The 26,295-nt window shown below is 41.8% G+C and overlaps 1 long non-coding RNA gene across 1 annotated transcript in view; it reads right to left on the bottom strand.

Annotated features, from left to right (window-relative positions):
* Positions 1 to 209: 209 nt before the first annotated feature.
* LOC121667253 overlaps positions 210 to 26,295 on the bottom strand; it is a 143,426-nt gene continuing 117,340 nt past the window's right edge. The window contains exon 4 of the long non-coding RNA XR_006016987.1: positions 210 to 1,128. This is a non-coding gene — a long non-coding RNA (uncharacterized LOC121667253). The remainder of the gene's footprint in view (positions 1,129 to 26,295) is intronic.

Here is a 26,295-nt window from a genome sequence, read left to right as displayed (position 1 = left end):
GCTGAAAAAGGATTTGTTCAACATCATCTGTTGGAACCACTTTTGGAGGAAAGGCAAGACTTTGATTACCTTTTTTCATTTTATTGTATTGAAAAGCATGTGCTTCTAAAAAAAGTTTAGATTTTTGCCCAAACCAATTTTTTTTTCCAGCCAGACCTTTCAAAATTTTGCATCTGACCAAACCAAAGTAGAAGATTTATCCAGTGAAATTAAAGTAAAAAGTCTGTTAGTATGTGCAAAAAGATCCCACCTTTTCTTTTTTTTACCATAGAGACCAAAAAACCCCTAATATACATCCTGGACACATTTAATTCCTTTCTATGGGGTACTGTGAAAAAAGATAATCCTACTGTATCTATGTTTGTGCTTGTTTTTGCATTTCCCTGTTTTTAATTAGCCATAAAAATTACATGTGTTTTTGTAACAAGAAGAGTTTGGTTTTGGCTTCCAGAAGAGACTATCATCAGGACTACCATTATGACTATCATTGTGAAATATGAAAAAAGACAATTTGTTTTTATTTTCTTATAAATCGATTAAGCAGCCGGGTAATGGAAATGAACAGCTCCATGGATGAGGCATGACATTACAGGACATCACAGAGATGGGATGTCAAGAATTTGGGAGAAGCACCACGGATCAGTCACTCCTGGGGGGTGTGTTGGTAAGGCTGACAAAATGTTGCCAACAAATGCTGCTTGTACGATGTGGCTGTTCAGGGATGAAGTCCAGGGGTTAAGGAATGACAAGGAATAGAAGGGAAGAGATACAGCTCCTTTACTGTTCACCCCAGTAAATCCACCCTTCATATTTCTCCCCAAACCAACAGAGTAGCTGTAATTGCAATTATTTTTAATTTTTCACCTTAGTTCAGTTACACCAAAAAGCTGTTCTCTGTTCAGCACTGACAGGTGCTTGCTTCAGTGAAATAGCACATTGTAGGCAGGAGGGCAACCCGGGCAGAACGAATTGCACTGCTTCTCTGATCTGAGGTGACAAAATCCTTTCTTCCATCAGGTTTTAATCCTCTATGGGTAACATTTTACTTACTTTCTCTGTGCAGAGAAAATGTGATGCAACATTAATTTTCCCTGCTGCTTTATCTGTGGGCAGATTCCCATTTTCCAACTGCAAAGAAGCAAACAAAAGAAAAAACAGTGAACATCCAATAAACCGTTGGAGTTAAAAACTTGGTGGCAGAAAGAAAGGAGGGAATCAAAATCTTTATCCCAAAAAACCCTATGACTGCTGGAAAAAACCCTCACCAGACAAAAAACTCACTGGCTTGATAGAATCACAGGAAGGAATGCCCACAGCATGTACGCTGTAACAAACCCAGGGTTTATACAGTACAGGAACATTCACAGCACACTTAGTGAAAATGTGTACATTGCACTTGGCCACAGTATTTGCTGCTGCACATGACAGGGAACTAATCTACCTCTTGTAACAGCGAGTGCTAAACACAGAGGAAGATTTTTTCACCCAGAGCAACTGTAGTAGGTAATAACACAGCAGAAGTATGAATGCTGATGCAAATCCTAACTGTAAGAACCTATTTGCAGTCTGCAACAGAGAGTGAAGTACAGAAGAGCTAACAAGGGCCATTACGAGGATGTCATGCTAACCTTCTTCCAATCTTCTCACAAACCATTCTCAGCCAGCTGTCTCATCTGGCAAGCACAACCAGAGTTCAGCTCCTGCTTTCAGTGTGCTGACATGAGATTTTGGTTTCCTGGAAGGATCTTCTGAGGATCTGTGAAGCAAGTAAGCACATAATCCCCCAGGACCTTCCCCCAGCCATTCAAGCAACCTGAGCAAGATGATGGGGTGTGTGTAAGGAGTCAGACAGCAGCTCTGTCTATTATAGAATAAACAACCAGCAGCTTTGCTGCCAGGGATCCCAGCAGCACCTGCGTTGGGACTGGCAGCAGGGAGAACAAGACTGCCTTGGACAGAGTTTAGGAGTGTGTCAGCTCCCATCCACTGAAGGCCAGTCCAGTGAGATAAACCTTTAATAACTTCTCAGAGAAGCTATGTCTTCAGACAGCAAGGACCCACGGAAGCATACCCATAGGATAATGGCTATTTGATGAGTATTAGCAATGATTCCATTTGATGCTAAATAAAACTTAGGCCTCTGAGGACAAACCATGGTCATATAAATGTGGAAAGCAAGATCTCTTTCCCCTTGCAGTAAAGGATCATGTAATTAATGCAAGCACAAATTAAAATTTAAATAATTGATAATATTATTACTAAAGAGCTATATATAGCAATGTCAAGAGGCCTAGAAAATCTGGCAGTAATTGAATTAAGCATGTCTAAGGAGCAGCACTAAGCAATCTTCCCACACACATACCCCAAACAAACAATGCCTGGCCCAGAGACATCCCTAGCACAGGAATGGTGTGGGAGGGAACAGAATAATGTTAATAAGGAATAGGGCCACACGGCCTGAAGCCGTTCATCAGAAGAGCCACAAGCAGCTCAGCTGCATGAAGTGAAGGTAGTGATTTGTGCCACGCAAAGCAGTGGAACAGCTGAGGACTGTAATGAGAGCAAAGGACATTTTATAACATTCTGAGTGGAATGGGAACTTCAGCTATGGGTTTGAAATGAGCATCAGAGCACCCTGTCCATTACTGTAGGGCTTTAATACATGAATAGTCAGGTAGTGCTGACAACTGGCCTACACAGAAACAAGGTGGCATTAATGACTAAATCCTTTGGAGGAAGGGAAAACATAGCAATGGCCAGAGAGAGATAATCAACAGGATGATAAGTGATAACAGGTGATAAGTCTGTTAATGAGAGGTCAAACAGCAGCTGTCAAAGTAGAAAAATTCAATATGCCTTCTCCTGTTTCAAAACCACAGCAGTACTGGCCAAAAGCTAAGAACATTCCAAGACCCCCAAAGCTCTTGTGTCTCTCGGAACACTCCTCCCTTGTTCAAGAATTACTTTCCCCTGCTTTGTATCCAACGGCTACTTTCCCCTGCTTTGTATCCAACATGCTTAATTCAATCCAACTTATGTAACATCATAAGTCTGACAGTGAAAGGTTTTTCCCTTGATGCAAGGTTCTTTCCCTGTCTGGCATTCATAAGTGATTACAGATGGAATGAAAGCTCTTGGGAATGGGGAGAGGTACAAAAAATTCTCTCATTGGTGATCATCATGAACAATTTACATGGGAACTTAGAGCAGTGCTGCTCAAACCCAAGCTCCTGTCACTATTAAAAAGAATTACTATTTAATGAGCTTCTGTTTTCTTTAATGGTGTAAGATTAAGGCTGCTTGCCACCAGGTGAATACTAATAGACAATTTTTAAGCAAATGAGGCCCTCATTCCCTTAATTTTAATAAATGATGGAATAAAACATGCTTTCTTATTTTCCACTTTGTTAAGCAGAAGCTTCACTACAGACTCCTTGCTTCAGCAATTGAAAGCATTTGGGCTTACTTTGTACCTTTCCCTTTAAGGTTTTATTTAGAGAAAAAATTTTATGATAAAAATTGAAAAGAAACATTATGGCACAACAATTAACTGCACAGAAAGCTCATTTCAGTTTAATATTCTACTGCAGTGTGTGAACTGAGGGAGAGCAAGAGAAATCAGTCCCGCTCAAAGCAAACGGGAAGCTGACAGGTGAAGCTTGGTGGTGTGGTTCATGAGCAAGTTACTGTGAGAAAAGCTGGAGGGGAGATTTCCAGCACATTAGCTGAACCATGGGAACTGCCTGTGCTCATGCCACCTCGAGAGGTAAATGTGTAGCTTGCCCCCAGGTGAAAATGGATCTTGCCATTTCCAACACAAAGCGCATCACTGGCTTGAAAGAAGCACCTGAAGGCAAATAATGAGGCAAAACAGCAGAAGATTATGAGGGATTCCTCCCAAGGCCTGTCGATAGCAGAAGGTATGAATATACTTGTTTAGAAATCTAATATGTGGACTAATGATTATTCTGAAGTAGGAACCGGACTTTAAGCACTGGATGGGTGCAGAGAGGATCTCTGAAAGCCACATAGGAATTGCAGCCTAGGGAAGATGGAATCAGGATGCAAAGGGAAATAGAACATACTCAGCTGATGGATTGGACAAAAAAAACTTTGCAGCAGCAGTTTTGGGAATAATATATTTGTTGAGAACAAAGCTAATGGCGTTGTAGCAAACAAAAATACAAAGAGAAGGGCAGAACTTAGAAGAAAGCATGTCAATTATTAGGAGGCACACAGCAGGCCATATCTTTTAAGATCTTACAGAATAAGAACCTGCAGATTCTAGAAGTAACCAATGTCAAATTATGTCTAATTAAGTTTAAATAAAAGGCAGGACTGGTATTTTTCACAGTAAAATATAGTAAGGAAGGCTTAAAAGAGGGCAATTAAGAATTCTCTACTAGCCATCATCAGCTAGAGCTGCTGGAGAAGACACCCAACAAGGGATGGTAGATTTTAATTTGGACTGATTGAATCATATATATCAGAGTGGGCTGTCTCAATCATCTACACAGGTACTGTAAGTGAAATTATATTTGTAGAGGAGAAAAAGAGTGAACGAAAGCCAGAACCTGCTGAAATCTCTGTGAAAGTTTGAATGGGTTAAGCAGTACTTCCATATTGTGCAAAACCCTAAGCACAACTACAATCAACTCTTAACCACCCTGAGCCTAAATGCCATCTTAGAAAGCAGAATTTGTACAACTGCAGCTAAATTAATTGGGCTGACAGAAAACATATGATGAGATTTTTTTTCAAAATCGAGTGTAATTACAATTCCCTTTAACCCATTTCTTCCTCACAGTTGCGTTACATAATTGCACAATTTCAAAGTCAAAACATAATAATAATTTATCATCAGTAAAAACACTCAGATGTTCTTTCAAATGCAAGTATTACAGAAACAATTACATTTTGCTTTAAAAGCAGGAACACTCAGTGCTCTGCTCATTACTGGTGCTCAGAATACAACAATCATGTTATTCAGGATACTTATTGTCCACATAGGTGCCTGGCAAATTGCTCTGAACATTTTCTAGTGCAGTTATGGACAGATTGCTTAAAGGTTGCATCCAATAAATGGAACAGCATTGTGACATGGTTTGTACTATTTATAAGAAAATATAAGCAGCTTTAAATCCCCTCCATCTAAGGGTGTAGAAAGTCTTGAGACTATGCAGTGGTTATCAACAGGTAGCTACATTTTTCCTTTAATAGTAAAGCTAAAAGGAACAAGCCATGAATGAATGACTAGGGAACAATTAAAATTACTGACATTTTTAATTTTACAGCACTGGTTGGTAACTTACAGCGTTTTTAATTAAAGGTGTTGTTTTTCTTGTTTAATTCTTCTCTGTATTAGTGCTTTAATTTAGCTGGCTGCTAAACTGCATCTGCAGGCGTGCAGAAGAGGTTGTACAGAGTGGGAAATAGCAGGGGGAATGGACAGGATTTTTGTGGGACTGCAAGCTTAAAACCTTAAAAAGTTCAGAAGCTTTCTCTCCAATTTGCAGGTCACAGAAGCCAAGAGATCCAACAGAGGTAGGACATGGATTTAGCTAGTTTATTTGAGCTTGGCTTGTGTCCATATGCTTTTCTTCTCCTTCAATACTGCATAGGGACAGCCACCACCATCTAGAAGAATTATCAGACTTGGCTCTAATGACCCTACATTCTGATTTTCGGAGAGGAACCTATTGATTCAGTTGCAACTCCAGTGGAAGATGTAATAGAAGACCAGCATGATTTTTCTAGTTGAGATTTTTTTTGTGCCCTTGGGATCCATTAGTATTTACTAATAAGTCAAAGCTATGTAAATACACAGGGTGTAGTTTCCCCTCAAATTCCATAGGTACTTTGATATGGAAGGCTGCTTGGGTAGTGTTCTGACTGTCTGCCTTAGGTTTTTGAAGGAAATACCCTTGCACAGACATAATGTGACAGATCCTTGCCCTGCTCCCTTCAAGTTTAACTGGAGACTACAGTAGTTGCCTTTATATAAACACACAAAATTAGAAGTGGAGTGGTCATTCAGCTTTACAGCACTGCAGATAACAATGGGAGAATCAGTTCAAGAGGAAGAAGCACAGAACAGCACAACACTGCTCACTCTACATCAATGAACAAGTGCAGTGCAGTGAGACTCCAGCCTCGTTTTTGCTTACAGAGTCCTTCAGAACTGAACCCAGACCCACACAACCTGAGAGACTGGGACACAAAGTTAATTTGACACTTGACTTTTTTTCCCCCTACAGTTTTGCATTTTGTCTGAAGGTTCAGAGCTTGTCCTACTAATTTTTCTCAGTGTTTCAAAAATCCTTCAGAATATCTGCAAGCAAAACTTTACAGCAGGTTTAGAAGCTTCCCTTAATTTCCAGAGCTGATTGGGAGGGAAGCTGACCCTGCAGGTATTAACTGGCAATTTGGATTAAAATGCCTCATTTAAAGAAATTACTCCACGGATGAATGGTTACCTTGCAGGAAGACAAAAGTAAACTGAAGGACCATTGAGCTGGCATATGTTTGTGTCCTGAAATAGAAGATCCCTGGGAATAATTGCAAAAAATAGCCAAAATAAACCTGCTTTGCAAAAGCAGCAGGATGATCAACAGTCATATCTGTGGTTTAATTCCAGTTTACATAGGGACCAGAGTCTTTCCTCCTTACTGGAGAGAGCTGTGAGAGCCTGTGCTTTTCTTTTAAATTCACAGACTTCAGGAGGAAGGCTTGAGACCATTTTAACAGGAAGATTAAAAGTGAAACAAAAAAGGAATAATATTCAGATGGTTTGATTTTCCTTATTCTAACTCAGTTTCCCCTTTGCACTGCAAAAGTGAGGTACACAATGAGGGAGTGACAATAGCCAGACTATTTTTCAACAAGTTTACAGCTTAAGTACACAAGGCACATAAAATGGAAAAGGGAATGCTTCATTTCCGTTTTGAAGGATGGTCATACAGGGACTAGGAGATTTAGTGATTTGTTCAGAAAGAGCCTGTGCTGTAGAGCAGGAAAACACTCCAGAAATCTCATGCTCATCCTCTCTTTCTCGATGATTAATAATACTACCCTGTTAAAAATTTAAAAATTGCTTGTCAAGGGCACCAGCTCAATATCCTGGCTTCCATCTATTTTTAACATGCATGTGAAAGGAAATGGTTTCAACACTGAAATGAGGATGAAATCCTTCACCAAGAAGGGTTGGTGGGAAGTAATTACAGAGCTATCTTTTGTTAGGATGGTCACATCCACACTTGCAGGGCTCATGGGTTGAGGAAAGCCCTATAATGTCATTTTGGATCTGCATCTTACCTGCTCTGCTCCCCAAAAGTAGCTTCTAAGGACGGTAGTTGCTCAGAGATCCTATTCATGGGGAAGGGTATCTTGGTATGGCATAACCCATGGGTGTGCTGTCAAAAATCTGTGCGTGGTCTAACTCTGCTGCAACGTGTTACAGACAGTCCTGCAACTTTTGCAACAAATGCTTCTCAAAGCAGTAACATGGCTGTAGGCACATATCTCTGTGCCCTCAGTTAAATAAAAGAAAAAAAAGGTGCCTTGTTTCTAACACAAATCTCTTGTAAACTACAATTTCCCGTGCCTTTTTTCTAACACAAATCTCTTTTAAACTACAATTTCTCATGCCTGCTGAAAAGGCATCTATTGGTTCATTTAGAAGGTCCAATCAGGTGCAGAAAATGGAAAAAATTTCCCAGGTTTCCCAACACAATTAATCCCTAGTGAATCTTCCTGATTAGCTTTCTTTTTGGCAGGTAATTAAGACCTTTAGCAAATTACTCATGTGCTCAGGTTATAAATGTCATTTATTTTATAAGCCCTATTCCAAAACCAGCAAATAATTCTAAAGAGATGCCATGGAGAGGGCGGATGGTGAGGAGGCAGTAGAATAGAAAAAGGCTGACAGCTTCTGAAGGGAAAGTGCAGGGAGTGCTACAGACAGGAAACCAAAGAGACAGGAGGGAAGGACAGCCAGCCAGGGAAAGAAAAACTGCAGAGCAAGGGAGGGATAGAGTGGAGGAAACTGCAGAAGAGAGAAAACATGACATGGAAATGGAGTAAATAATAAGACAACAAGGTTATTCCCAGTAGCCCTGCCCATAGTAGCCATCAAAACAAAAGGGGTTGCTTCAAGCTCTACAATTTCACATTAGTCTTTCCTGTAACCATCATGCCCATTTTAAACACAAGGCTCTATTTCCCTTTTCCCCACCCTCACTTTGACTTTTCCATCAAGTTTTTCATCCAAGTGATGCTTCTCCAGTTTAGGAGTGCTTCTTTATGGCACTCACAGGGGCCTCAGTCTCACTGCTTCGAAATGCTACTGGGAGACAAACTGCAGTAAGTAGGAAAGAAAGACAAGAGAGAGCTCAAAGGCTCATGGGTTTTTTTCCATCCCTGTACATAATCTGTCTTTTTTTAAATAATGCATTAATCCATTAAAAAGGGATTTAAGCCCTTGCTCTTTTTAAAGCAGTTTACACAACTGACTTTTTTTTTCTCTGACCATTTCACTGCTCTGTTTATGGTTCTTTCACTACCTCGAACTTTTTAAATAAAACACTTGAGTTCCAGAAAAGGGGGTTTTATCTCCTTAATGAATAAAATGTCTCTAATCCGCTTTACAAAACTCAAAATAAAGCCTATAAATGTATTGTGGGTGTTTGATGATGTTTGTCTGCTTTATTAGTCATGTAATACAGCACTGCAATGTTTTTTTCACCTTGGATTTTAAAGTACTCTCCTTGGACCTTAACTGCTTGTTGATGGGTTTGGGATTGCAGTGCTTCTCCCCCTCCTTCCTGCCTGCCAGACTCCACCAAGCTGGAAGCTTTGCCAAGTGCTTTGAGACCAGTGTTTTCAGCAGGGAGGTAGCATCAAACCCGGGGGTGTGTCCCACTGAGCATTACTGCTGTGCCCAACAGCATCACAGAATATTCCGAGCTGAAAGGGACCACAAGGATCATCGAGTCCAATTCTTAAGTACCACAAATTTACAGATCCTGGAAGACCCCAAAGCAGGCATGTCTTGAGCTGCAGCTCAATGCTTACAGCCAGCTTTGCACTTCACCAGCCCTTGGCTTACCAGTGCCAAGCCGTGTCACAAAGCGTATGCCATAAAATCTAAGTCAATGCTGGCTGCCTGAAGTCCCCGAGGGCTCACCCAGCCACCACTCTCTGGTGTCCCAAGCTTGGCCCCTGGTGGTGGCAGCGAGGAACTTGCTGTGGGATCTCCACACTTCCCAAGGGCTCCTGCACCTCTGCACGATGAACCAACACATTCCTCTTAACTTGCAGCAGCCTGGGTACTGGGTATGATGCTTCTTGCTGTTTAATCTTAAACTTTACACCCTGTAAGTCAGAGTCACTATTTTAAAATATTTTTCTTTTAAAAAGTAAACAGCAAAAAAATTGTGATCTTTCATGCAGGTTGGAAAGATAGACTGGATCCCCACCAACCTTACATACATTATTTTTCCCTCGGAAAACAGATAAAAGATGTGCTATAAAAAAGAAAACCCAGGCAATAGATTAGAAATATTCAGTGCCAAAACCAGCTAACTTTGCCTTCAGGGAAGGTTGTATTTCAGCAGTTTCGCAGTGTGCTCCAACTGCTCTGCATGTGCCCACCCCTTACCTGCTGGGCAGCCGGCCCCAGCTTGCTCCAGAACTGCTCAAGTCCCACTTGGTGAGAAAAAACCCCTGTGTACTGCTGGAGCCAGGACCTAACTAACAGGGCTGCATTATCATTGTAGCAGGTATTTTGAAAGCCAGCCTGAAGCCTTAAAGAAATGTTGACTTCTATCTTGAGGGTAGAAGGAATACACAGTAAGTACCACCAAATGAATTATTAATTGCTTAGGTAAAAGAAGGAGGCTAATTCCATCCTGAACTCTACCAGGATCCCTCAGGATTCTCTATAAAATACTGGTAAGATGCACACCTGATTTTGGAGACCTGATATATTCGCAGAGTCAAGCAAAGTGAAATTTAACTGTAAAAATATTGTTTCAAGAAGAATTCTATGCTGTGAGATGCAATAATTGCTATTTATTTTACTGCCTACATGGAAGAGGTGCTTCCATGATACAAAACAAGCAGGAGCAACATTTTGGTCAACCAGAAATGAGGGAACTGCCAGGAAAACCTAAACTAAGCAAAATGGAGAAAGAGGTTATACTTTGCTAGTGCCTGTAAAACCAACCAGGCAATGAGATATTCTTAAGTTTAGTTTTAGTCTTAACATGCATTTCATCAAGCTGCCAGAGAAATCCTGAGTTTTTCTTCTCCCTCTTTGATTTACTCTCCTCTGCAGAATCACTGTGTAAATCTCCAGTTTCAGCTGCCTTGGAGACAAAGTCACACGACTGAGAAATGGTATATTGCCTAAGAAAGGTAGTGCATCATGAAAGCAAACATGTCTAATACCGTGCTGACGATGTGATTCCAGATTACAAATGTGCAGTGATCGTAGGCCAAAGTTTACTGGCAGATCCTGCCCACAGCCAGCTCTCCCAAATTGCCCTAGAGCTGACCCACAGCCTCAGCAGTGCAGTACTATCCATGAGTTTGAAAAGAGAAGACCATGATCCTTTTCTCATTCTCTTCCTCACAAATTAAAAGGCCCTCAATTTGCTACACTCAGGTTTAGTAGATTTTTCACGTTTGCTGACAACAATTTCCACCTTCAGAAAACCAAAGATGAAAGGACAGTTCTGAGTGTGGCAGCTGATTGCACTCAGGCCATCTGCATGCTCTTCCTACCATTTTTACCCCTTCCTTGCTGGGTGTGAGCTTGCTAAAGCTCCTTCAGCTTGAGGTTGACACCTGGTAAGTGCTATACAAGTGTAAAAATGATTTTATTTGGTCCAGAAAAGAAGCAAGCACATATTCTGCAAGTCAGTGGTAGTTCTCCTGCTTTGTGAAGTCATAGAACACTTCAGGATCCTCTGTGCTGGCTTCCAGTGTGTAAGGATTGCAATGAAAAGCCAGACCTTTTAACTAGCAGTAAAATTCAACTCAGTTAAAGGAGGACCCCAGGCAGCAGCAGTGCCTTCTGAAAGCCATCATCAGAGAATTACTGTGCTTTCAGGTATGGCTCAGGCACTCTTTGCTGATTGTGGAGAATTATTTGCATGCTCTTCAGTGTACCTATAGCATTTATTAAGCAATTATTACCAGTTGCTTAGAGAGACCACAAAGGATCCACCCATGAGTTGCCTTAGAGCAGACTGATATTCCAAGATGACACACTGGACACTTGGTCTGACTGCTGTATTTTATGGAAATGACAGATTGCTAATCTGGGAAAAGGAAAATCTCACCTAATAAAATAACAGACTTTTCTTTCTCCTCTGCAGTCATCTTTCTTAGGCCATGAAGTGGGTCTGATAATTCCTGTAGTTCCCAGCCCATTTTGAGAGTATAAAAATCAAAGATGTTTATACTCACAAATATACTTCTGTTAAGAGTCAGGGTAAAAAGCATATGTCTATAAAGAGGCCCAACTTTGCTTCAAAAATCTTCAAAAAGTTCATAGTGTTCATCTACAGCACTTGTTTCAAGTATCAACAAATGCAGTTCCAAGAGTACAATCTCCTTATCACCAGCTTGGGAAAGTGAATGTAGTATGCACTTGCCTTGCCTTTGGCTTTCCTCAGGAAGGATCCTTGCACTAATTGTGAACACACAGTATCCAGACATGCTTGATCAAGCAATGGGAAGGTTACTGGTCTCATTCACATTTTTCAGGAGTGCAGTTGGTTTGCTAGTGCCTGTTATGAGCACCAGTAGAAGGTTCCCTGGATTCACTGCTCACACAGCTACATGTACTGTGCGTGTTGCTGCTGTACTGGGAGAGACACAAGCCAGTGAATTGATGTCAGTCATGAGCTCTGCAAGTCTCTACACTGCCCAAAGCTGCTTATTTGCAAAACCACAGGAATTTTTCCAGTTACAGATGTGAGGTGATGCCTGGTCTGCCAGCTATGGCTCTGAGCTCCTCTGCTTGGTTACCTGCTGGTAAATAGGACTTTGGGTTCTGCAGTTGTTGAACATGCTGCTGTATTTAGCAGCAGTACTAAAGGCAGACAGTTTCCTGTACTGAATATATATATATATATATATATATATAGTAAATAGATACATTACTTCAGAACAAAAATATTAGTACATCACAGAATCCAGTTTTGCCTAGATGGATTCTGGTAGTAGTGAGAAAGTACTGTGCAAAACATTTGTTTCCAGGATTCCAGTTCAGCATCTGTACTATAGAACTGTATCACCTGTCATTTTCCATGAGAGATTCTGCATCATAAAAGCTTGGAACAACCATCTAAAATGACATTATCAAAGGAAGTGAAACTTCTGACTGATGGCCATCAATAGTGGTGACAAGAAAGAAGAGTGGAGAGATTTGTCTTTGCATGGACTTGAGAGCTAATCTAAGTTATAATGATTGATAGTCATCATCTGAGCACTGAGGAGCTGTGTTTCCAGAACTCGGTGGTATAAAGGGCCTCTCCATCCCTGATCTACAGTATGGATGAAAGCTACATACTACAGGAGGAGAAGAGAGACCTCACAGTAGTTAACACATGCTAGATTTTACCCCTGTTTTATATATGTGCATTAATAGACACGTATCTACATTCATTTCTTGCCACAGAATGATGGCCATGATTATCAGCTATCAGCCTTGTAGGTATAATACAGGAATGGAAGAGCAGAAGCTGAGTTTTACCAAATTCCTCTTTAGCAAACAGCAAATGACTTTGTTTTTTTCCTGGGCACATCGACTTTATTGACTGAGACTGAAACCTGACCTAGACAATGCCGTTCTCCTTGAGAAACTCAAATCACTACAACCCCACATTTTTAACTCCTGCATCACAGTATTAGACATTATTAGTTTGCAGAACCTCATGCTTTTTGAAAATGTTGCATTAGTAGTTAGTTTCAAAATGCCTTGCAGGGGGATATAAATAGATTGGGGCATTCACTGTGCAATGAACTCTGGGATGAAACTGAACAAGTCAAAATGCCTGATTCGGAATCTAGAATGGAGTAACTAACACCAGGCACAAGTATAAACTGGGAGAAGAGTGGCTGGACAGCAGCCATGTAGAAAGGGACCTCAAATTCAAATACCTTAGAGATTACTACTCAGTCAGAAGTGACTCAGGTACATGGGGATGTGAATTGTCTGACGATCAGCAAACTTACCTGTATTGAAGGAACTGAAAACATGACAGCTTCCCTTGTTTGTCCTACAACTCACTAGAGGCACTGAGAGATGATGACCAGGTATCATCAATTGCACAATTATCAATACTATACCACAGGTGCAGCAGAGTGAATCAAAGGTGCTGGCTTAGTGGACAAGATAAGAAAAGAACTGTACTTTATGCCCTTAGCACCCCAAATGATACTTCTCCTAAGGGTGTAACTACAACACTTGAATTCAGAATGAGATTTCCTTGTTAGAGATGTGATTTAAAGTGATTGACTTACTGTTCCTAAATGCTTAAGCAGTAAATCTCTTAAAGCCAGTACTAACAGCTGTTATCTCTACCGCTCCACAGCACAGGGATAGAAATACCCACCACACAAAGGAGTGTCCCCTGCTCTGCATGACAGGCATTGAGCTTGTTGTCAGAGTGATCCTGAAGAATAAGGTGTGTTCCTTCCATTTGCTTCTAAGGGTACTGGTTGCTCCTGAGGAGCAGGGAAGGGGATGTGTGGGATGTTGTCTGTAACACATAACAATGTGCAAGAGTAATATGCTGCTCTGCTTACTGGACAGAACAAAATACACAACTTCTTCACCCGAGGTTTTGCAGCAGCGTCAGCTCCAGACGACATTCTGGTCAGAGGGGACAGTGCAGCCCCACACCTCCCTAAGGACTAAGCCAGGACTCTTCACAGAGACAGCAGCAGCAAGAAACTCTCTTACAGAAGCAGCATTTTGACAAGTGATGTAGTATGGCACAAGGTCAGTCATCTGTGTTAGCATGTGAATCAAAGAGAATTTTTAATCATCTGCTCATACGTACTGATGCCTGAGAAACTTAACAAAGACACAAAGCAGTACAATTAGCTGAGGAAAGAAAATAATGAGAGCTTAGTTGCATTTAAATGAGAGTTTAGTTGTATTTCAAACCATAACCATGGTGCAGGGCACTGGGCTCTGTCTCCAGCTGTTGTGAGGCTTTGCTCCAGCAGGTGTCCCTGTGACACCGGACCTGGCGTCAGCTTCCTCACAAGACACCTGGGAGTCTTGTGGCATTTTCCTGTGAGTCACCCCAGCTGTAACACGGCTGAAGGCATTGCAGAAGAGCTGGGAGTAGACAGAGTGTTTTTCACCTTATAAAGTCTACTTTCAGTAATTACCTCCAGGCTTGGAGCAACAAGGGCTCTTCACTCAGTACAGCCTAACAATAATTAATTAACGAAAAAGCTTAAATCGCCTGCCTGCAAAATATGTGCCATGATAACACATTTAACTGCAATGATAGTGCCTGGGGAATGCTTATGTCCAGTAGAGTACCCCACATGTCAGCTAGGGTACAATTCCTATTCCCCTGTTTGGTAAGGAAAGCTGCTTGGAAAGGACCAGGCTGCACTGGTCCAGGGAGCTGTTCCATGCTGGCCCCCCCTGTGCCTCGCCCAACAGCAGACAAATTACAAAATCCTGAATCTATCGAATTCTCTGATCATCAAGTGTATTCCATCTAAATCGGACAAAACTGCAGTTGCTGAGTCCATAATTTGTACACGTACCCCAGTGTGTACATGCCTGCTTCTTGTTTGGAGTAGCTACCTCCTTTTTGGCTGTGCTAGTCACAGTGCATTTCATCAGCAAAGCAGCAGCAAATAGAGCTCATGAAGTTGGGCATATATCCATGGTCAGGCTGCAAACATCAGGACCAGGCTGGCTGATGGCTCTTCTTGGCCTCTGCTTCCTGCTAGGTCGATTTAAGAACAGCAAGACCTGCCTTCCTGCAGGCTGCAAGGCTGGATTTGGGCACTGACAGTGCAGAAAGCAGGCTGAGATCGATGCTGCCTCCGGAGACGCTTGCTGCCAGCACTGCTGGGATGCTGCCTCAGCAAGCATAAGCCATGCTTATGGAACCATAATGTGCCAAGTTCTGGCTGCATCAAATTTGCTGTGTGTGCCCCAAATACAGGGATCTAAAGAAATGGTAAGCAGTCTGTTCATAATAGATGTGACATGCTTATTTCTTTAATGTTGAGGAAGAAATCTCACAGACAGGGAAACAAATTGGGAACAACAACAAAAACAACATGGAAAAGGAACCAGGAATGTAAGGCTAAATGCAGAACAACCCATCCATACAAGCTCTTGGGCCTCAGCTGCTCTTATATGCCTAATGATCATTTATGCCAGCTGAAGTTTTGGCCCATGGTACTGAAAAGTGTTAGGAAAAATAATAAAATGAAGACATTTAACCTAGTACATTTTACAAATAAGGCAAAGGATTTAATCTAGCTGGATGTTCACAGAATTTTAACATTTAGATTTTACACAAACAGACCATTGTTGAGAACCAGCTATACTCAAGGGACTCCCCCTCGCCCCACTTCCCCTTCATCCTTTGGGTAGATAACACAAAGTTTAATTTATTTATTTGGGAGGAACCATTTTAAGGTCCCAGGATGCTGGGGTCACAGGATAAGGGGTTCCTGTGCTTTCCATGAGGCCTGGTGCCATGTGACCCAATGAAATGAGAAAATTCTTTAGCTGTCTGAGCTGCTGTGCAGTATTCTCTATGAACTCTGACAAACACCCACAAGAGAAGCAAAAGGGAAGGTTTTGCTGTCTGTCTCAGGCACTTCACAGCCCCTGGCAAATTGCAGCAATCATCAGCTCCTACTTTATTGGTATTCAGGACCTGTCCCCATTCCCCCAGCCTCTGAGGCTGGATACAACCTGCCATTTAGCCACCACAGTGGAGCATGTTTCTCAAGCCATTACAGTGAGCTCTCAAGGCAAAGGGAGAGTCACCTCATGAATACTAACTTAGCTCTGTCATATTGACCCATCTGTGTTCCTGTAACCCAAGAAGAAAAAAACCCTTACCCTCCAGGCATCTATTCACCACGTCACGTTTTCTTTTTGAAAGCCTTTCAAGGTAAGACATCCAATTTACTGCCACTTCTTTCTCTGCAACCTGATAAGAACTGATAAAATTACTGGGCACAAAGGCTCTCATGAGATATTCCTATTTCTCAGCACACACAGGAGTTATGCAAGAACAAACAATTCTCAGCAAAAGTGTCACATCGTGGGGGACATCACGATCGTTTGGGAAGCAATGAAAAAAGGAAAGCTGCATTTGATAAAACCTCATGCAATACCTCATGCAATAAAGGGCTCTACAGGAATCTGGTCAAAGCCACCTGCACCTGATTCACAATGTTCTGTCAGTCTAAATTTAAGCAGATAGAGTATTTTTTCCCTCAAAGACATCAAAACAATTGGCAAAGCACTAGCTGTCACAATACTCCCAGGAAAAATGCATTATCTCCACCTTAACACAGAGGGAAACTCTGGTAATGAAAGGTTCAAGCTATCAAAGACTCAGGGTGTAAGGCATAAAGGTGGTATCCTGAATCTATCCTCTTCTGCCCTCTAAAGATTTTTTTTTCTTTTTTAACTCATTTTTGAACAAAGTAACTCCATCCATGCCTGGGGACTCTGAAAAAGTCTGTTTTTAGTGTGTCTACTTTTGCTGTTCAGAAGCTAGAAACATTAAATGCTCTGCAAAACACAATGTGGATGGCAAGACATTTCCCACATTCACTTGCAGTGGGCACAAATAATGGTTGAAGGGAGACAAAGTGTTGGATTTGAATTTTTTTTTACCCAAAATTAAGTAAAATACTGGATGCTTTCATCAAGCTAGTCATCACATTCAAAGGGCTGTGATGCTGAAACCTGGCATGCCTGCATTTCCTTCTCAAAAAGTCCTCACAGCCCAAAGGTGGGGCTCTGTTGTGAAGCTGACTCCAGGAGGGTAATTTCAAAGAAATTCCATTTTCCCTTTGACTGTTGGGGATGGTTTGTGTCCCTAGAGCTCAGCATACCTCCAAAAGGTCACAGGTGAGAGCTGGCAGAACAGTGTGGGTCAGCCTGGCACTGCTGGAGCTGGTAATTGGTCTGAGTGGAGCTGGTGCTCCACCTGGGCTCCAGCAGCCCAGGAACACAGCCCCAGGGTGATTGGAATGTTTTATTAACACTTAGGAGCTTTCTACTCACCCAGTGCCTTACAGCTTTGGTTAAATTAAAATGTCATACTCATAGGCCATAATATAGTCTGGATTCTGAAGGTCTTTTTAGCACAGGGGATATTATTTACATGGTTTTGCTGCTGAAGATGCATGGAAAGCATGCCTGAAAATTGAGTGCATTGGCAATGTTAATAAAATGATTACTTTTGGTTTTCCCACAACTGGTAAGGATTTTATATTAGTTTTCCTGCAGACATATAACTTATTCTATGCACACTGCTTTAAATCAGCTTGGTTAAGATGAAAGATGGGCTTTAAACTCAGCCCAACTTGATGTATGGTTTCTGGCAAAAAACCCCCAAACTTCTGCTTGCTCTAGTTATATTGGTTGACCCAGGTTTGATCACTCCTGAGCAGTTTGGTCATCAGTAAAAGAAAAGGAGTTACGGAATCTGAATAATTTCTTCGAAGTTTGGATGTGGGACCCTTACTCAGATCCATCTCTAATTCCTGGAGACTGCTTGATGTATCCTCTCACTGAAATATACGGTAAACATTAAATGAATTTTGTAACTCGTTAAAGTCTTGATAAAAAGCAATGAGAAAAGTCTTGTTTTTTAAAAGGAAAGGATGGGTATCACTTTACATTGGAACTGCTCTCCTAAGCAAGCCTGGTGTGACTTTCCAAAGGCATCCTCCTGTTTCCAGGCAACCAGGGCTGTGCTCCTGCCTCTTAAATTGTAACCGTCATTGCACTTTGCTTATTAATTCTTCAGCAAATGGAGGAAAGTTTCCATTCTCTTTGATGGCTAATGTACTTTATGGTTCATGAAACAGCCCTGGATTTGGTAGTTTCTATTTAGAAGAAGCTCAGACCTAAGTGAAAGAGCCATCCAGGACTTGGAGGTCATAGGAGGATAACAAAGTTCTGCTTGCTGCAACTATGAGACCTGGGAAAACATTTTCAGATTTTTTTTTTCCATGAAGAAAAATACATGTCCAAGTATTTGGATTGACTAAAGAGCTTTGCTAATGTTTAATCAGATGGCTTCTGGAAGGAACTCTGCTGCAAAAAAAACCCCACGCCACTTTGAAATGAAGACGTTTGGTTTGATGGCTCCAAGATGAGTGGTTTAATTCTTTTTCTATCTTAAAGCATTTCCTGCTTTGAAGGTAACAGAAATTTTAGCTTAAATCTGGCAATGTATTTAATTTGAAGAAAATGTTTAACTCATTCTGAATGTTCATACATACATATGTTATTTAATATTAATTTAAAGCCAACAAGAGAGAGCTAGTTTGGGTCTTACACAAATACCTGTAATTCCCATGCTGGAAACACTCTTCTACTTTTATTTTAGGCAATTAATTTTTGCTTTCTTCTCATGACAACACCATTGCACTGTATGAAATAAGGGAATTTGAATAAAGAAGTACCATTATTTTGCAGGAGGGAAGGAAGGAGACCAACATTTGGAACAGATGCCCAGATGCCCCATTTAGATGATCTATTAAAGTACTTTCAGTTTTGCAGTAGAGCAGCTAAGAGCTAAGTGACTTCATTACAGCCCAGCATTATGAGTAACTGGAACAGGGACCCAGTCTCCAGAGCCCCCTTTGGTGCCTATAAGGTGTTGTGCAAAACTTACCTTAGAAATCACCTGTTCTTATTTATCGGGATGCATAAAGACTTCAACTTTTATTGCAATTTGGGAGCAATGCAGAATGTTTTACGATCAAAACTAAAACTGCATGTTTGGTCTAATTTCTTATAATCACAGCTTCTTTGTGCTTTATATCATTAAATAACCTTGATTTTCTGGGATGAGAATGGGGGGCAAACTATACTGTACACAGAGATTTTTTTGGATGGTTTTCTAACCTTGGAATGATTGAGAGCTACAGAAAGAAGTGGCACAAAAACTTAGGGCAGGCAAATACATTTTAAGTTCCATGTCTCACTTGGCTCCACCTCTCGCTCACAAGCAATGAAGATTCAAGGAAGACACTGAGAAGGGGCAGCTCAGGACAGCACTGAGTCTGCTAATTGATGATACCAGTTTTCAGCAGACTTTAAATCCACAGACAGAGAAATGTAAATGGACTAACAAAGAATAAATGTAGAACCAACTCATCATCTGGTGTACATCAGAGTATTCCTAATGAAGTAGAGTACATACAGGGGTTTTGCCTTGCAAAATATCAGAAGTGGAAACCTAGTCTCAAATGAGGAGCTGCATGTTCTGAGATAGAGAACATTTGCTGAAGAGATTTACAGCAGGAAAAGACATTCTGTTTTAATCTAATACAAAGATCCAGTTAAGCCATTTTTCAGTGACATTACAGTTTGATAATTACTGAGTTGTGCTTTGCACATGCTTACATGAAAAACAAAATAAAACCTAATTTTAGAGTCCTCAATCAAGCCTGCAGTGAGTCCTAAATCTTGATGAGTGGCTCCAGTTATTATCTTCTATTTTTAAAATATTTTGATTGATTTTCCTATTCTAAAGAACTAAACTGTAAACCATTTCTGCTGGTTCCAAAGCTTTTTTCTTTTAATCAGTAAGAAACAAATGAGCTCTAATACAAAGACACAAAGAAAAGAAAAAAAAAAAAAAAATCACTCAGTAAAACCAAGTTCTCCCAGTTACTGGAAATTTCTGCCTGGAGAAAGCAGTTCCCATTGTCAAATTGCTCGATATGAATCTTTATCTGAAATAATGCTACCTCTCCAACACTGCTCACTCATATCCTTTTAGGCTATCATATCTGTCACAGTAATAGCTGACAGCCTTGGCCAGCAAGGCACGTGGAACTGGTCCCAAGGTGTATTTATACCTCTTGTGGCCAGCACATGGGTATAAGCCTGGGACCTGCAGAACAGTCCCCTGCATTGCTGAACATCCTGGCAAAACTGGGCTTGTCCTCTGCAGTAGCTGTGGGACTGCTGTGCCCTGCTGAGAACACCCCCAATGAACAGAGACCCACCTGCAGGCAGGAAAAAACACAGCAGGAAGTGGTCTAGTACTCGTTGTTGATGTCTTTGGTTCCTCAGTGAAAACCAGTCTTAATGACCTTGGCCACAGGTGTGATAGGGGACAAATCACATCCCCAGTGTGAAGCAGGCGGTGCTCCCCAGCTGGGCAAGCAGAGAGGCACTCACCAGACCTGCTCTGGCTGCTCCTCAACACACACATTTTGAGGGACAGCAAGGCTGGAAGGAAGACGGGCACCTCCAAGAAGGAGCTCAGGGGTGGAAGTTGTCTGGAATCTTGTGAGTCCCAGTGGAAATGGTGCTGAGAATATTTCTCTCTCAGGCTGATTTTTTTTTTTTCTTTTTAATACCATTAGCAGCTGTTTTAACACTTCCTAGGCTTTGCACAGGTGCCAGGCAGAGACCCACTACTTCAGCTGCAGTCTCTGTCACCATTCACTAGCACAGCTCCTGGCCTTTGCTATTTTGTCATTCTAGCCAATATAACAAGAAGTTGCCTGTAAGGGAAAGGTAAAGATTACCAAATCAGGCCATCTTTAATGCTAACGTCTCTGTGGAGCACTACAGAAGTTTGGCTGCCACCTGGCAATCAGACACTATCTGGGAGCATGAAGAAAGCTTTAGGTTCTTGTTCGCTCTGTTGTGGGACACGTTGTCCTGGTACAACCCAGTGCTTGTAGTGGGAGAGACCAAAGGAAGAAATACATAAATCACTGAGCACTTGGCTTTCCCCTGTCCCAAGGGAACGCCTCACCTGTCTGCCATGGCAGCAGTACATGTACAGCCCCAGCTGTACACCTCACACTGTTTCCCTCCCACATTTACTGTGGCATGGAGGCTCCCCATGCCTTATCTCACCAAAGGATGATAGATTTGGGCTCTGTATTTTGTAGCAAGTCCTAAAGGCACAGAAATCTTTAGCTGCCTATCATCACTAGAAAGCTTAAGTGTCCCTAGAGTGTTTGGGGCAGGAAGGAAGGAATCACAAAAAACCTCCACAAAACCCATTAAACTGAAGCACTGAAGCTAGTTTTCATCTCATTTTGAGATTTTCACTTGGGCTATTTCAATTTGTAAACCTCCAATTTTTTAAAAAAGTACCAATAACTCCACATTCCCTTTTCACAGTGTCAGCTAAATACCTGACAGATGTTAAACATTATTTGCGTTTTGGCTTTCTACTTTGCCTAGTTTATTCCAGCATACGAAACCTCAAGGACATTAAACATCATAAAAATAAACAGCACCAGTAGCAAACCTGTCATTCTCAAGAAGAACATTTACCTCATTAAACTACAGAATTTCCAAAACCACTGAAATGCAATTTTTATACAAAGAGCAGGACCTTCTCCATTAATGAAAAGGGATGTGGAGAACCTTCTCTCCTAGATCATTAATGTCAGTCAATCTGCCATGGATTTGCATCAGAGACAATGAGGAAAAACATGACCTCTTCTCAGAAAAATCTCATCAGTGCAAGAACACAGTTCTGGGACACTCACACCTCCTGCAGCAAATCAGGTTATGCACTGTTGGAACTTGTAACCAGCATGGTCACAGCAAGGGTGACAGGGCTTTGCAGCACCACAGGAACAGAGGCACATTAGTGTTTCTATGTGTTTGACCATTATTTGCTCTTAGCCTCAGAAAACAGGGATACAGGAGTAATGTGCACAAGTTAACTACCTGGAACCAGTAGGAGAGAAGAAGCTATGCTTGCCTTCTCTTCCTCTGGCTAAGCTGTACAGCTGTGAATTGATAATGAAGCCCTTAAAATTAAAGAGCAGCTGGATTCGATTCTGGAACAATCCCCATACCCAGAAACACAGAATCACCTTGCCTGTAAGTAGGAGGTAGATAAAAAAACCCAGACAAATCTTGGGACTAAATGCAAGGGGGAAGAGCTGGCTGGCTTACATCAACGGATGGAGAGCCATCTGAGGGAACAGCTTCTTTTCCTTGGAGTTCAGTGTGGTTTTGCAATCTGTTAGTGCGCCTGCATGTGCCAAAATGCTCTGTTAATGTTACTCCAAACAGGATACACATTGCCTGAAACATTAAGCCTCGTGCAAGATCACCATCCTACGTGCTCATGCTCGAGTCAGAGAGAAAGAGAATGATGCTCTTTGGGTGGCAGCATACAAAATGAGCTCGTCAGGCTCACCATAACAAACAAACATGCCTACTGAGGATTGGATCCTGTCATTAAAATTGCAGACATGCTCTGGGACAAATCCTTAACTGCTTGTTGCTTCCTGATGATTCCTTGTGTGAGACAAGCTCCAATCCGTGTTGCAGCATGAATCATAATTCACTATGCAGTTTATCCTCTGAAGCTTGTTTTTTTAACTCCACACATCCTTGCTTTTACCCTCTCCTAGAAGTTTAAGGGCTTTTCATTCCTTAGGGTTAAGATGAAGGTTTGAGCTCCCAAACTCATTGCAGACATTATTAGTTCAACAGCAAGAAATGAAATGCAGCTTAATTTACCTATTCATAGATTTAAACTCATTCTGCTTCCTTCATAGAATAAGCTGAGCAAAGAGCCAAGCAACAGTCATTGAAAAATACCTTAATTTGTGATAATGTGAAAAATATAATGAGCTGTAGAAGCTGTGTCTGGAGGTTCCCTGAGACTAGGAACATTCAGCATTGTGTCCCTCCCAAAAGGCTAAATAGTGAGGCCAAGGACCATGTGGTTTTCTCTCCATACAACAGATCACCTCCTTAGTCCTTCTGGAACCAGAAAGTGACTTGAGAAACCACTATCAAACAACAGTTCGATCCAAGAGCGTCAGACCCTTGACCTGGAGTAGTAAATAACATAAAGAAGACACCTCTGTGTCAAGATTCCCTCATGATAACACAAGGACAGCCTGCATGCATTTTATTTCTCTTTCTCTTGAGGAGTAGGGCACTAGCTCTTGTTGAAGTTGCTGGTGTTCCTACATGCTGCAGACTTGCTCAAGGTTAGGTTTCAATTCCTACTGCTGGCACAATCTCTTCCTGTCCCTGTTGGCTCTGTTTCCATCTCCTCTCTTGCTCTAGCTGCAGCGTCTTGCGCTCTGACATCACAGACTCAGCTTTCTCACCCACCACTGTATTTTCCTACTCCCTTTTCTAGAAGTTAGGAGGATGATGTTGAACCATGCTGCCTTTTGGCTCTGAAGCAAGAATTATCCCATTTAGTGTCTTACAGTGACTCTCTGACTTTGTTTGGGACTGGTCTTCTGACTCCCACAGGAACTTTCCCTTGTTATTTTCTGCATCTTTCCTGTCCCCTCAATGTGCTCTGTGGGAAACCTGAAGAGTTACTTCCACCTGAGCAAACACGTAGCTTTTTGGGCAAGACCGAAGACACCACAAGTCTGTGAAAAGTCATGAGCTTAACACTGAGGGCCTGCTTTACTGAGAATGCACAGACTTTCTGCCTTGGTCCTTTACTATCCCCCCCATTTTGCCACATTCCGAGGAAGAGAATTCCCTCTATATCAAAAGTTCCCATGTGACACTTACGTGGCTGTCCCATCCCTCCCCTTATGCAGCGACAGAAATGCTGCCTCTCGTCACCTTGTGTCCTTTACTTGGCCCCATGTCCCTGCTGACTCTGTGTGCAAAGGGAAGGGCACATTCCTGCAACTCTGTCCCTTTAGAAGCCAACACATGGGTGCAGAGGGAAGGGCTGGAAGCCTTTCCCCACAGCCTTTCCCCACTGCCATAACCACATGTGTTCCTTCTTGAGTCACAGACAAGTGAAAAGAGGACAATGACCCCAACTCTTCCTTAGACCTCCTCACTGCAATACATGTTTTGTTTGAGGTTGAGAAGGACCCTCAGGGTTTGGAACAGGTTTTCTCAGGTACCCTGATAGGTTTGCAAGAAATGACTCTAATAGCATTCAGTGAGGTAAAAATACAGAGAAAAAATAGCAAAGAAATTAATTTTACTCTGGACCTCCATGATGTGCACCTCTGACTGTAATTAAAACCAGCAGCTGATGCTTTCTGCCCACTCCTCTTCTAACAGCATCTCTCCCCAAAACCACGCACAGCCCTACAGCCTCAGCACAGGGCTTGCAGCCCAGATGTCTGCTCTGCTCCCCGCCTCAGGGAAGTGCCAAACCCATATTTGACTCAGGCCTGTTGATTTATGTTAAACACCTCAAGAGGAACATGGTTAATGGCGAAAAAAGAAATAGGGCCAAACTACAGCTGAGAGTGCAAATGAGAACAAGCACAAAACATGAGAAGCAGAGTTAAAACAGCACAGACAGAAATGGAGAGGAAGGAGGTAACAGCCAGGACACCTGACCAGAGTGCCAGCAGGCAAGGGAGGGTTGGCACCTGCCAGCTGGGTAGCAGCAGCACTTCCAGTTCCCACAAGTGGAAGAGGGTAGCTGAAATACATGTCCAGGGGCTGGTTGAGGAGCTCACCTGCACAAATTACTTTCTTCTCTGCAGTTCTCTTCCAATTTTCAAGGGAGTGCAGAGCTCTTTGTTACTGCACACTGGTAATATCACCACATACCCTTCCTCACCGAGTGTCTGCTTAGCCTCACCTCCTCTAGGCCACAATTTATTTACTTGATGTGGGGTCAGGTCTTACAGCTCTCTGCGATTGATGAGCTCCATTCAGCTGCACAAATTGAGCTAAGGAATTTACCTTTTTATGTGTAAATAGTCCAGCAAACCAATTCTCTGTTCTAGTCTGAGGATTAGATTTCATATGGTCAGCATCTGGGACTACATGTAGCATAAAGAAATCTATCAACAATTGCAAGAAATGCTGCGAAAGAGTGCTATACCATGATCAAGGGTGTGAAAGAAGGGCAGAATATACCTGCTAATAGAGGAATAGTTACAAGACATTATGCTTCTACTCTGGTCACTTTACATTTTGCATAGTTGGTGAAAATCCCACCTTTCAAGGAACAGTAAATTTTTCGCTGAGATTTCTCAAGTTCAGCCATTATTTTACAGTGCTCTGAGGTGTGTTTGTGACAATAGTCACTATCTATGACAATTAAACAACATTTCTTATTAAGCATTACAGTGAAGTGAGTAGAAGGGAGGTAATAAATGAGATATACATATGGGGAGTAAAAGCAGAAACCAGGAAAAACAAGGGGAGGGAAAACATAGCGCCAAAGACTTCAGTTTTGAAAGCTTGCTTACTCTCTCTCTCTGAGACACTGGGATTTGTTTGGGTACCCCTCTGTGTTGTGCCAGGCTCAGCTAAAGTAGATCCCATTCATTTCTGTCTATGCCTTACTCCTGTTTCCTAGGCAGTTTTTCAGCAATGCACACAGTTCACTAACAAACCTGACACTGCCAGGGCATTTGAAAACCTACCCACTGTATAACAAATAGCTGTTCTGCTTCCAGAAAGGCCAAACAGGCCTGTGATTGCAATTGTTATGCAATTACTGTGATTGCAGCTTTGCTGGACATTTTGCTGAAATGTCGCTGATAATCAGTGAGGAACAGAACTGACTTTTGACAAGCGCCAATATCATCCATTTAGGACTTACAGTCTGTCTCTATCAACAAGGCAGGTAACGTTCTGTGCTCGTATTCTGCCACCTGTGGTATTTATTCATTCCCAGTCTGAACCAGAAAGACAAATCTGTTCCAGCAATGCTGTAGAGCAACCAAACCTTTAAGGAAGAAATAGCCTGGCTGTAGGCCAGAGTCCTCTAATTAGCCCATACAGAGTACACACTAAAAAAGCCACCTAATTAGACACATGGCCAAACGAAAGCTCACACTGCTCAACACCACACAAAAACTCCATCTTTCTCTGCTTACACTCAGCACATTCATAAAAGATGCAAAATACATTCAATTTCGGAATATAAGTGGAAAATCTCTGTAAGGCGAGTAGGTATTTGAAAGATGTGTGTAAAAGAAGAAGAAAGAGAGATGGGTTTATCACATCCTTGAGAGTCTCTCTTCAGCAAGCACTTTGCAAAATGTCTCTGCATGTTTGGCAGCTCTTGTACTTGAGGGGTGGGAAGAAAACAC

The sequence above is a fragment of the Corvus kubaryi genome, unplaced genomic scaffold (assembly GCF_017639235.1).
Source record: "Corvus kubaryi isolate FWS band 111438036 unplaced genomic scaffold, C.kubaryi_AGA036_p1.0 37357, whole genome shotgun sequence".
NCBI classification, from domain to species: Eukaryota; Metazoa; Chordata; class Aves; order Passeriformes; family Corvidae; genus Corvus; species Corvus kubaryi.
Note: the sequence above shows the minus strand (reverse complement) of the source record. Positions and strands in the feature narration are given on the sequence as shown.